This window comes from Ahaetulla prasina, chromosome 2 (assembly GCF_028640845.1).
Source record: "Ahaetulla prasina isolate Xishuangbanna chromosome 2, ASM2864084v1, whole genome shotgun sequence".
Taxonomy (NCBI): domain Eukaryota; kingdom Metazoa; phylum Chordata; class Lepidosauria; order Squamata; family Colubridae; genus Ahaetulla; species Ahaetulla prasina.
Genome location: NC_080540.1, coordinates 21,779,028 through 21,789,219, shown reverse-complemented (window position 1 = coordinate 21,789,219; position 10,192 = coordinate 21,779,028). Strand labels below are relative to the sequence as shown.

At 41.7% G+C, this 10,192-nt stretch overlaps 1 protein-coding gene across 5 annotated transcripts in view; it reads right to left on the bottom strand.

The window, feature by feature from the left end:
- Positions 1-10,192, bottom strand: part of MTMR14 (myotubularin related protein 14) — a 111,699-nt gene that overhangs the window by 69,639 nt on the left and 31,868 nt on the right. The gene's annotated exons all lie outside the window — the stretch shown is intronic.

Sequence of the window (10,192 nt, the reverse complement as noted above, 5' to 3'; positions counted from 1 at the left end):
TGGAGGATAGGTTGAAATATATAACAGACACTTGTTATATTAACAGTTGTCAAAATACCAAGGAAATTCTTTTATATCTCAGCAGGACCCAAATTCAAATCTCTTCGCTCCAGTTTCATTCGGCGCTATAGCTCTTTATTCTAAAGAGAATATCTGAATTGCAATTTATCGGGTCTGGGTTATTTAGAGCGAGGAGTAATGGTGGTAGAAGCACAGAATCTTCCAAAAACGAAGACACCCCCCCCCTCCATAACTGCGGAAAAAATGGAGGAAAGGAGAAGGGAGCAGCATTTATGTATCTGAGGATATTACTCAATTGTTCAGGAGAATTAGGTCCCAGAGAATTATAGAGCACATGCAAGACTCCTAAAGCTGAGAAAATCACTCCACGGCTCAATAACAAAGCACTTTCTGAAAGATTGATTAGAGTCTGTGAATATCCCTGCTGGGTCCTGACCCACTTCAGCAAAACCCCCAAAATGGGGGAGCTACACGGCAAAAATAGGACACACATGCTGGTAAAAAAGGGGGCTCGGTAAAAGAAGACAAAAGGATGAGTTTTTCCTCTTTGCACCAGGAACAGCTTCTTTTACACGTGCCACAACCAAAGGGATATTACACAATGGCTTTATTTTGGAATGACCCCAAGTCCTCACCCTTTCCCTGCTACAACCCACTCACAATTCTAGTGCCACAAAGTTGGAGATAGCAAGAAGAGATCGTCAGGTCTGCAGGCAGCATATATGTCAAACTAGTAACCAAGTCTGCACTACTATTAGTCATCTCATTGTTCCTATCACCCATCTCCTCCCACTTATGACTGTATGACTGTGACCTTGTGCTGGTATCCTTAAGATTTATATTGACTGTTTCCCTATGACTATCATTAAGTGTTGTACCTTATGATTCTTTACGAATGTATCTTTTCTTTTATGTACTCTGAGAGCATATGCACCAAGACAAATTCCTTCTGTGTCCAATCAACTTGGCCAATAAAGAATAAAGAAATATATATATATATATGTATGTGTGTGTGTGTGTGTGTTTTTCTGAGGTTTTCGCGGGTGTTTGTATGTAGGTCTTTGGTTATTCGGGTTTTCTCCTGTGTAAAATTGGAAGTGTCTTGGCAACGTTTCGACGAAGTCTCATTCATCATCTTCAGGCTGCTGTTTTCAGCTTCGTGCTTCTAGGAGCAATGTGTGATCGCAGCTGTTTCTTCCTTTTAACTGCTGGTGGGGGTTTGAACTGGCAGACTGGCACCCACCATGGAGATGTGGCACGACCACGAACGCGAAGCCAAACAACAGCAATGCAGCTCACCAACTCAAATCCCCCTGCAATTCAGACTAACCTGAGCACAACCAAGCCCCCACCCAAACAGAACACACCCCCATCCAATCAGAGCACAGTCAACCCCACCATCCAGTCAGAGCACAGCCAAGCCCCCAACCAATCAGAACACACCTCCACCCAATCAGAACAAGTCAAGCTCCCAACCAATCAGTTCAAACCCCCACCAGCAGTTAAAAGGAAGAAACAGCTGTGATCACACATTGCTCCTAGAAGCACGAAGCTGAAAACATCAGCCTGAAGATGACGAATGAGACTTCATCGAAACATCGCCAAGACACTTCCAATTTTACATGGGAGAAAACCCAAATAACCAAAGTGTCAAGGTTCCAGAAAAACCTCTTCTGCATAAAAAAACTCAGAAGCCATTGTCTTTCAGAGTTCTTTACTAGCATGAGGAAACTGGCACACGATGAGTGAAATTCCAAACTGAACTTCCGGATTCTTTTCCCAGTTATACAAACCCCAAGAGTCCCACCCCCCTAACCCCTTTGCTGGTCACATGGTCCCACGTTCTCCCAGTTCATTCGAATATCTTCTCGCCACTCCTCCTGCAGATGTGAACACCATCCGACCTTGACCGCTTGAAGAATGTTACCATACCCCTCAACCCTCCTTCTTCCCCTCAGGGGAAAAATGTGGCAGCGTCTGGAACCCTAAGGCCTAGTATGGTTTCCAGGCCTGACACAAAAACCTACATATATATATACATACATATACATATACATGTTTTCTGAGGTTTTCACGGGTGTTTGTATGTAGGTCTTTGGAATAACCAAAGACCTACACACACACACACACACACACACACACATATAGGTCTTTGGTTATTCGGGTTTTCTCCCGCATAAAATTGGAAGTGTCTTGGCCAAGTAGAGGACAGTAAGGTGGCCCTCGACATGAGAGACATTGAACTGACTATGCCCACCCAGTCACATGACCAACTAGCCATACGCATCCAGCCAGTCATTCGACAGATCATATTAGTGGTCTGCAGGATTAAAAATTATGAATTTAGTAGTCCCTGGGGTTCAAAAGGTTAGGGACCCCTGTTTTAATGGATTGTTTGGTTGTATACACCGCCTAGAGTCCACTGGAATTGGGTGGCTCTAACAGATTTAAATAAAGAAATGACTAAGAAAAAACAATCTTCCTTTACACACACATCACCGTGATTCACTTAACAACAGTGGCAAGAAAAGTCGTAAAATGGGGCCAAACTCACTTAGCCACATAAATTCTGGGCTCAATTGTGATCGTAAGTCGAGAATTACCTGTATCTTTCCGTATCATTAATCATAGTGACCAAGGCTGCTGGGAATTGTAGTTCAACAACACTGGATGGTTTCGAGTATCCTGTCCCAGAACTGACTGCAAAAGCCATTCTAGAGAAAACCTTTATTCCAATGGAATCCCCAGTCCTGAAATAACTTGGGCTACTTATTTTCATGTGGCATCAATGCTCTTTTTCAGGGCCGGCTTCCATTTTTGTTGGGGTCTTTGTACCTCGCTGTTCTCCCCTCACGATTCTGTCAGTTAGTAGTACTCTGGCCAGCATTACTCTGACCAAAAGATCTCCTGTATGGAGAACTAGTGCAGGGAAAGCACCTCAGAGGGAGACCATAGCTGCGATATAAGGATATCTGCAAGAGGGACCTAAAGGAATGGACATTAACAACTGGGAAACCTTGACCTCCGATCGTTCAGCTTGGAGGCTAAAGACGCAGCATGGCCTTCTCCAATTCAAAGAGACACTTGTTCGGCACGCCGGGAGGCAAAGAGGCAGTCCTGGAACCAGCGAAATCTGCGGGCTGGGCAGGGGACAGAATGTATCTGCCCTCAGTGTGGAAGGGATTGCCACTCTCGAATTGGCCTTTTTAGACACACCAAATGCTGTTTTAGGATCTCTTTCCAGAGCACGATATCATAGTCTTTGGAGACTCAAGGATGCCAATGATGGCCAGCATTAGGCAAAGCTTCTACTTTTATGATAGCTATTTCAAATTCACCAAATTGCCCTCAAAGGACACTACAAGGTAGGAAATGTGAAGTCTGGCAATTGCTCGACACTGACTAGAATTCTAGGAGTTTTTTTTTGTTTTTTTTTAAGGGCATGATCAGGATTGGGATGCAGACATCTCTCCGAGAATGCTCTGGATTAAACCCAAGTTTGCTTCTGGCCTTTTACTTCCCATCTAATTCTATCATGTCTTTGCTTCTACAATTCAAGTGAAATATCTATACATTTAAGTAAAGAATATTTCATCCCAATTTAGCCCCAACCCCACCTATTTGTTGGTTTTCAGAACAAATCCATCACAGGCAGATTAACTCTCTCCACCCCCCACTCCTCTTCCTACAACTGTGTTAGCACCACCTGGCTGCTGAGGAATTGAAAGAAAATGACTGACATGTTATCACAACATTCTTACTGGCAAGGATGAATAAAAAAACCTCCACACAATGGTAAGCTATATGCTTAGCAGAATAGAGATGAAACTGCAGGGCATCAGCATAATGCCTCCTTTATAAGATAGGTAAAATGAGGACCCAGATTGTTGGGGGCAGTAAAGCTGACTTTGTATATAAGATACAAATGGATGAAGACTATTGCTTAACACATTGTAAGCCGCCCTGAGTCTTCGGAGAAGGGCGGGATATAAATTCAAATAAAAAAATAATAATGTTAAAGGCAATTATTGGCTTTGTCATCTCAGCATTCTCAGAGCTACGATAGAGAGCATCCTACAGATGTTGGGCGTTATAGCTTAAGTAATTTTAAAAATACAAGTAGTCCTTGACTTACAACAGTTCATTTAGTGACTGTTCAAAGTTACAATGGCACTGAAAAAAATGACTTATGACCAGTTTTTCACACTTACGACTATTGCAGCATCCTCATGGTCACGTGATCAAAATTCAGATGCTTGGCAACTACCTCATATTTATGATGGTTGCAGTGTCCTGGGGGGTCACGTGATCAGCTCTTGCGACCTTCTGACAAGTAAAACCAATGGGGGAAGCCGGATTCACTTAACGACCACGTTACTAACTTAACAAAAGAAATGATTCACTTCCTGGGGCAAGAAAAGCCGTAAAATGGGGCAAACTCACTTAATAAATGTTTCACTAGACAACAGGTAAATTCTGGGCTCAATTGTGGTCGTAACTCAAGGACAACTTGATCAGAAAACACAACTGACTAAATGTTGCCACCAAAGGCACTGATTTTAAGTTCCACATCTTCCTACCCTCCTTTTCAAAAATGGGCAGGTGATTTTGAGAAACTGTATCAGCAAAGACATTTTATTTATTTATTCGTTCATTTAACTAATTAATTAATTTATCAATTGAAGAGACTATTTGTACCTCAGGGCTGAACTATGAGGTCCTTAGTGTTTTTTGAGCTTGGTTGTTAGCTCAGAGGTTCCCAATCTTTTTCGCCCGCGGCTCCCCCGGAAATCCGACCTGCAACTGCGCATGCGCACCAGACGCCCCAGAAATGGCGCATCAGCGCCAGACCCAGCGGGCGCAGATATTCCGCGGCGCCCCCATGACGATAGCGCGGCTCCCTGGGGAGCCGCGGCTCACACTTTGGGAATCACTGTGTTAGCTTGTAGATGTTTCATTACCCAACTAGGTAACCTCATCAGTGATAGAAGGGAGCGGAGTTTGCTCTCTGTGAGCAAGAAAACAACCAAGCTCAGACATCACCCAAGGACCCAACAATTAATTAACTTATACATCAAATTTATGCAGCTACTCATCTCACAAAAAGTGACTCTGGGCAGTGTACAATAAGTCATAAATAGTAAATGCATAAAAACAGACATTATTAAGAGAGAACAGATGTTAACAGCAATAATGGAGCCACCTCAAGGTCTCAACAGTTCCTTGGGACCCCAAGGCCTACTGACATAGCCAGGTTCTGAGAGACTTCTGGAAAATCAACAGAGAGCAAACTAGCCTCACTTCTGAGGGGGAGAATATTCCATAAGGAGTATTCCATAAGGGCAATGTTAAGTCAACAGATCCTTAAATGAAGCCAGTTAAGTGATTTCAGAGAAAAGGCAGCTGTTGTTAAGCGGTAAAATAACTTTTAGAAAAACATGTTAATCTAACTACTGTCTCTTTAACAACAGAACATGAATGTCGATGGAGATTCAGTCATCCAGGTCATGGTTGTCCCAAAGGTACTTTTTTTCAAGAGGCAACAGGACTTTCTGGTTTTTCTTTGAAGACGTTTCGCTTCTCATCCAAGAAAGCTTCTTCAGCTCTGTTGATATGTTTGGTGAATGCTTCCAATTCCTGTATTTTGATCTTGACCCAAGTACCGTCCATATCCCTATATCAGTGTGGATGGAATTCACGTGATGGGGTCTTGGGCTTTGGTTTCTACCTCTTTCATGTAGAAATTGGCCACAACGGGGAACACGTGAAAAAGCTGAAGAAGTTTCTTGGATGAGAAGTGAAACTTCTTCAAAGAAAAACCAGAAAGTCCAATTGCCTCTTGAAAAAGCTCCTTTGGGACAGCAGAACGTGAAAATCCACCGATTTTGCACAGCACAAGATTGCTGCTTCATCAGAAAGACAACTTTAAGTGCTAAAAATCTAGCTACTTACCACTTCCCCCTCTTTTTGGTTACCACTTTCCTGCACTGACACTGCAGTAGATTCCTACTGTAATTTTCAGAACATGAGAAAGATACATTTCATATGGTAAAACAAATCAATAATGCAGCATCTGCTGCTGCAGCCCAACTGCTACTGTCTTTAGAATTGGACCCAACAGGCACTGAACATCATTTACTCAAGTGACAAATTATATAAGTTTTAAGGGAAAGCTTTCCCTAGTAAGATTGGTTTTTCTTTTCATCTCTACACACTTCCCACAAAGTCTGGAAATTATCTATAAGCACGATTATCTCACTTTTCAAGCCAAGTTAGCATTTTGACACAGTGACAATAGGAAGGAACTAGGATAAAAATAAAGCTTGCATCACTTGGAGAGCTCTAGCTGTAAAGCTGTATGTGTTTAGGGAGATGGCAAAGAAGGATGGTAAAAATACCTCATTTTTGGATGGCGGCCTGAAAATCGTAAGAGAAAATGTAGAATGAGAAGTTCCACGAATTAGAGAGAATGAAAAGTCTTGTTATTTTAGTTGAAATGCACAGAAAGTGAGATTAAGCAGAACTTTGAGAGGAATTAGAATTCCTCTCAGAGTTCTGCTTAATCTCACTAGACATCTCACAGATGGCTAGGAAAAAAAACATATGAATTTGCAAGAATAGATTCTTCTATTTAAGCCATGACTTACCATTACAGCTTCAACACTGAGCAAGCCTTTCTGAATATAGTACAGAAAACGCAAAAGTATGACCTGGTCTAAAATTTTGTGTCCCATTTCCAGGGTGAAGATAAAGGATGGGGAAACTGCTCTCCTTCCAGATATCGATTAACTTATACATCTCTGCAATCCTCACTATACAGGTAGTCCTCGACCTACAGCTGGTCACTTAATGACTGTTCAGATTTACAACAGCCTGTAAAGAACCCCTGGTCATCATAAACGGTTGCCTCTCAGTCACATGACCGCACTTTGGGTGCTTGGCCATCGGTCACCTTTATTACTAGTCACGGCATTCTGTGGTCACATGCTTTGATTCTCAATGATTTTTTTTTGCTGGTTTCTGGCAAAAAAGACCAACTTGAATGGATTCATGCTTATGACTGTTGCATTCACTTAACAACTGTGGATTCACCTAATGGCCGCAGTGTTCTCTTAATAATTACCACAAAAATGGTCATAAAATAACTTCCGGTCATATGGCATCTTGACTTATGACCTCATTGTGGTCATAAAGTCAAGGACTACCTATATTTACTTATCACTTTAGGAACTGTAATTAAGCAACTCATGGAATTATCACATTAACATAACATAACATAACAACAGAGTTGGAAGGGACCTTGGAGGCCTTCTAGTCCAACCCCCTGCCCAGGCAGGAAACCCTACACCATCTCAGTCAGATGGTTATCCAACATTTTCTTAAAAATTTCCAGTGTTGGAGCATTCACAACTTCTGAAGGCAAGTCGTTCCACTTATTAATTATTCTAACTGTCAGGAAATTTCTCCTTAATTCTAAGTTGCTTCTTTCTTTGATCAGTTTCCACCCATTGCTTCTTGTTCTACCCTCAGGTGCTTTGGAGAACAGCCCGACTTCCTCTTCTTTGTGGCAGCCCCTGAGATATTGGAACACAGCTATCATGTCTCCCCTAGTCCTTCTTTTTGTTAAACTAGACATACCCAGTTCCTGCAACCGTTCTTCATATGTTTTATCCTCCAGTCCCCTAATCATCTTTGTTGCTCTTCTCTGCACTCTTTCTAGAGTCTCAACATCTTTTTTACATCGTGGCGACCAAAACTGGATGCAATATTCCAAGTGTGGCCTTACCAAGGCATTATAAAGTGGTACTAATACTTCACGTGATCTTGATTCTATCCCTCTGTTTATGCAGCCCAGAACTGTGTTGGCTTTTTTAACAGCTGCTGCACACTGCTGGCTCATATCTAAATGGTTATCCACTAGGACTCCAAGATCCCTCTCACAGGTACTACTATTGAGCAAGGTACCACATATACGGTACTGGTGCATTTTGTGTTTTTGGCCTAAATGTAGAACCTTACTTTTTTCACTGTTGAATTTCATTTTGTTAGATAGCGCCCAATGTTCAAGTCTGTCAAGATCTTTCTGTAACTTGAGCCTATCTTCTGGAGTGTTGGCTATTCCTGCCAGCTTGGTGTCATCTGCAAATTTGATGAGTTCCCCATCTATCCCCTCGTCCAAGTCATTGATGAAGATGTTGAAGAGTACTGGGCCTAAAACAGAGCCTTAGGGTACTCCACTGCATACTTCCCTCCATGTGGATGTAGTTCCGTTGAGGACTACACGTTGAGTGCGGTTGGTCAGCCAGTTACGAATCCATCTGGTGGTGGTGCTGTCTAACCCACATTTTTCTACTTTAGTAGTAGGTTATGGTCTACTTTATCAAATGCTTTACTGAAGTCCAAGTAAATTATATCGACAGCATTTCTCTGGTCTACTAATTTTGTCATTTTGTCAAAGAATGCGATAAGATTAGTCTGGCATGATCTGTTTTTGACAAACCCATGTTGGCTTTTGGTTATTACTTTGTTTGCTTCTAGGTGTTCGGTGATTCGTTGCTTGATTATCTTATTCTTCATTCTTCATCTCTTAGCTAGACAAGCAATTCTTTCCTATTCTTCCCAAACTAGGTATGCCTATTTTTCCCTAAGTGTATTTTTTATTTTACAGGCTATGTTTTCTCCTCAATCCAGGCAGGAACCAAAATGAACTGTCCACAAGCCTGTTTATACTTTTCTAGTATTTTGTATCACAGATGAAATTTTTGATGTGTTTTAATGATCAATATTTTTTGTAAATAAAACCTTATAAGCTACTTGTGGATATATTTCTAAAAACGCAAGATGCAGCTGCAATAATAAATTGCCACCCTCATTTAAGAAAAGCATATATGTACATTTGACATATACCACTGATTAACAGGTACAGGAGATACAATGAAGATAATAATTTCCTTTGTGACACTGCCTTATGTATATCAATTTATACAGCCACTCATCTTGCAATTGCAATTCTGGGTGGCAAACACCTGATTTAAAAACTAACAGAACAAGATTAAGAACACACAACAATGACAACAAATAATACAGCAGCACAGGAGAATAATAAACTCAAATCTCAAAGCCCAAATAGGACAATGAAAGATGCAACAATGGCCTCATCCAATCTACAGGCCCTATCCCTAAGGAAACATCTAGGTTTTCAAGGATTCATGAAATGCCAGCAGAGTTGGGGTAAAAAGAATCCGGAAAAAGGGGGTGTGTGTATATTGTTCCAAAGGACAGGTGTCACAAAACAGAAGGTTCATTTCCTAGATCACAGCAGATCACACTGGTTCATAGATGGGACCTGACACCTGCCTATTGTGCTGGAACTAATGGGTCAGGCTGAAACAATGAGTCAAAGACAGCCTTACAAATAACATAACCCCATGTAATTAAGGGCTTCATAGGTGGCAATCTTTTGTAAACTGTCCAGAGTAACTGAGAGTAAGTGGGCAACCATACATATTTTCTCAATCAATCAATCAGCACCCAGAATTACACATGAAAGCCCGCAGGCAGCCAGTGCAGCTCATGAAGCAAAGACATAGCATGGGCATACCAAGGTTTGCCCATTAACTACCCACGCCATCATATTCTGGACCAACTGCAGATTCCACATAGTCTTCAAAGGCAGCTGCATGTAGCCCACCATTGCAATAATCCATGTGAGAGCTGACCAAAGCAGGAGTGACCAAGAGCAAGACCTCCATGATCTAGGAAAGGGCACAACCGACACGTAAGATGCAATCTATGCAAAAGCTCTCCTGGCTACAACTGCTACCTGCTGTTTCTCATACAGGAGTTATAAGATCGGGAGGCCCCTGAAGTTTATGGACCAGCAGTGAGAGAAGGAAACTCTTTAGATATAAGCATTCTGCTGACCACTGCTGAACTGGTTGCTGAGATCCACCAAGAACCTTATGTGGATTCACTTGCAAATTTAACAAATCACTCTTTTTGCCCAATATACTGTTTAGCATAACAAATAACTGGAAAGAATGTGGAAATTCTATAAAGGAACGTGTTCAGACTAAGCTTCTCGACTAAGAAACTCCTGAAGAACTCCCCAAATAAATTGTTCTCCGATTCAGAGAGAACAAGAAAGGTATAGCAAAACTAATGGGTAAGG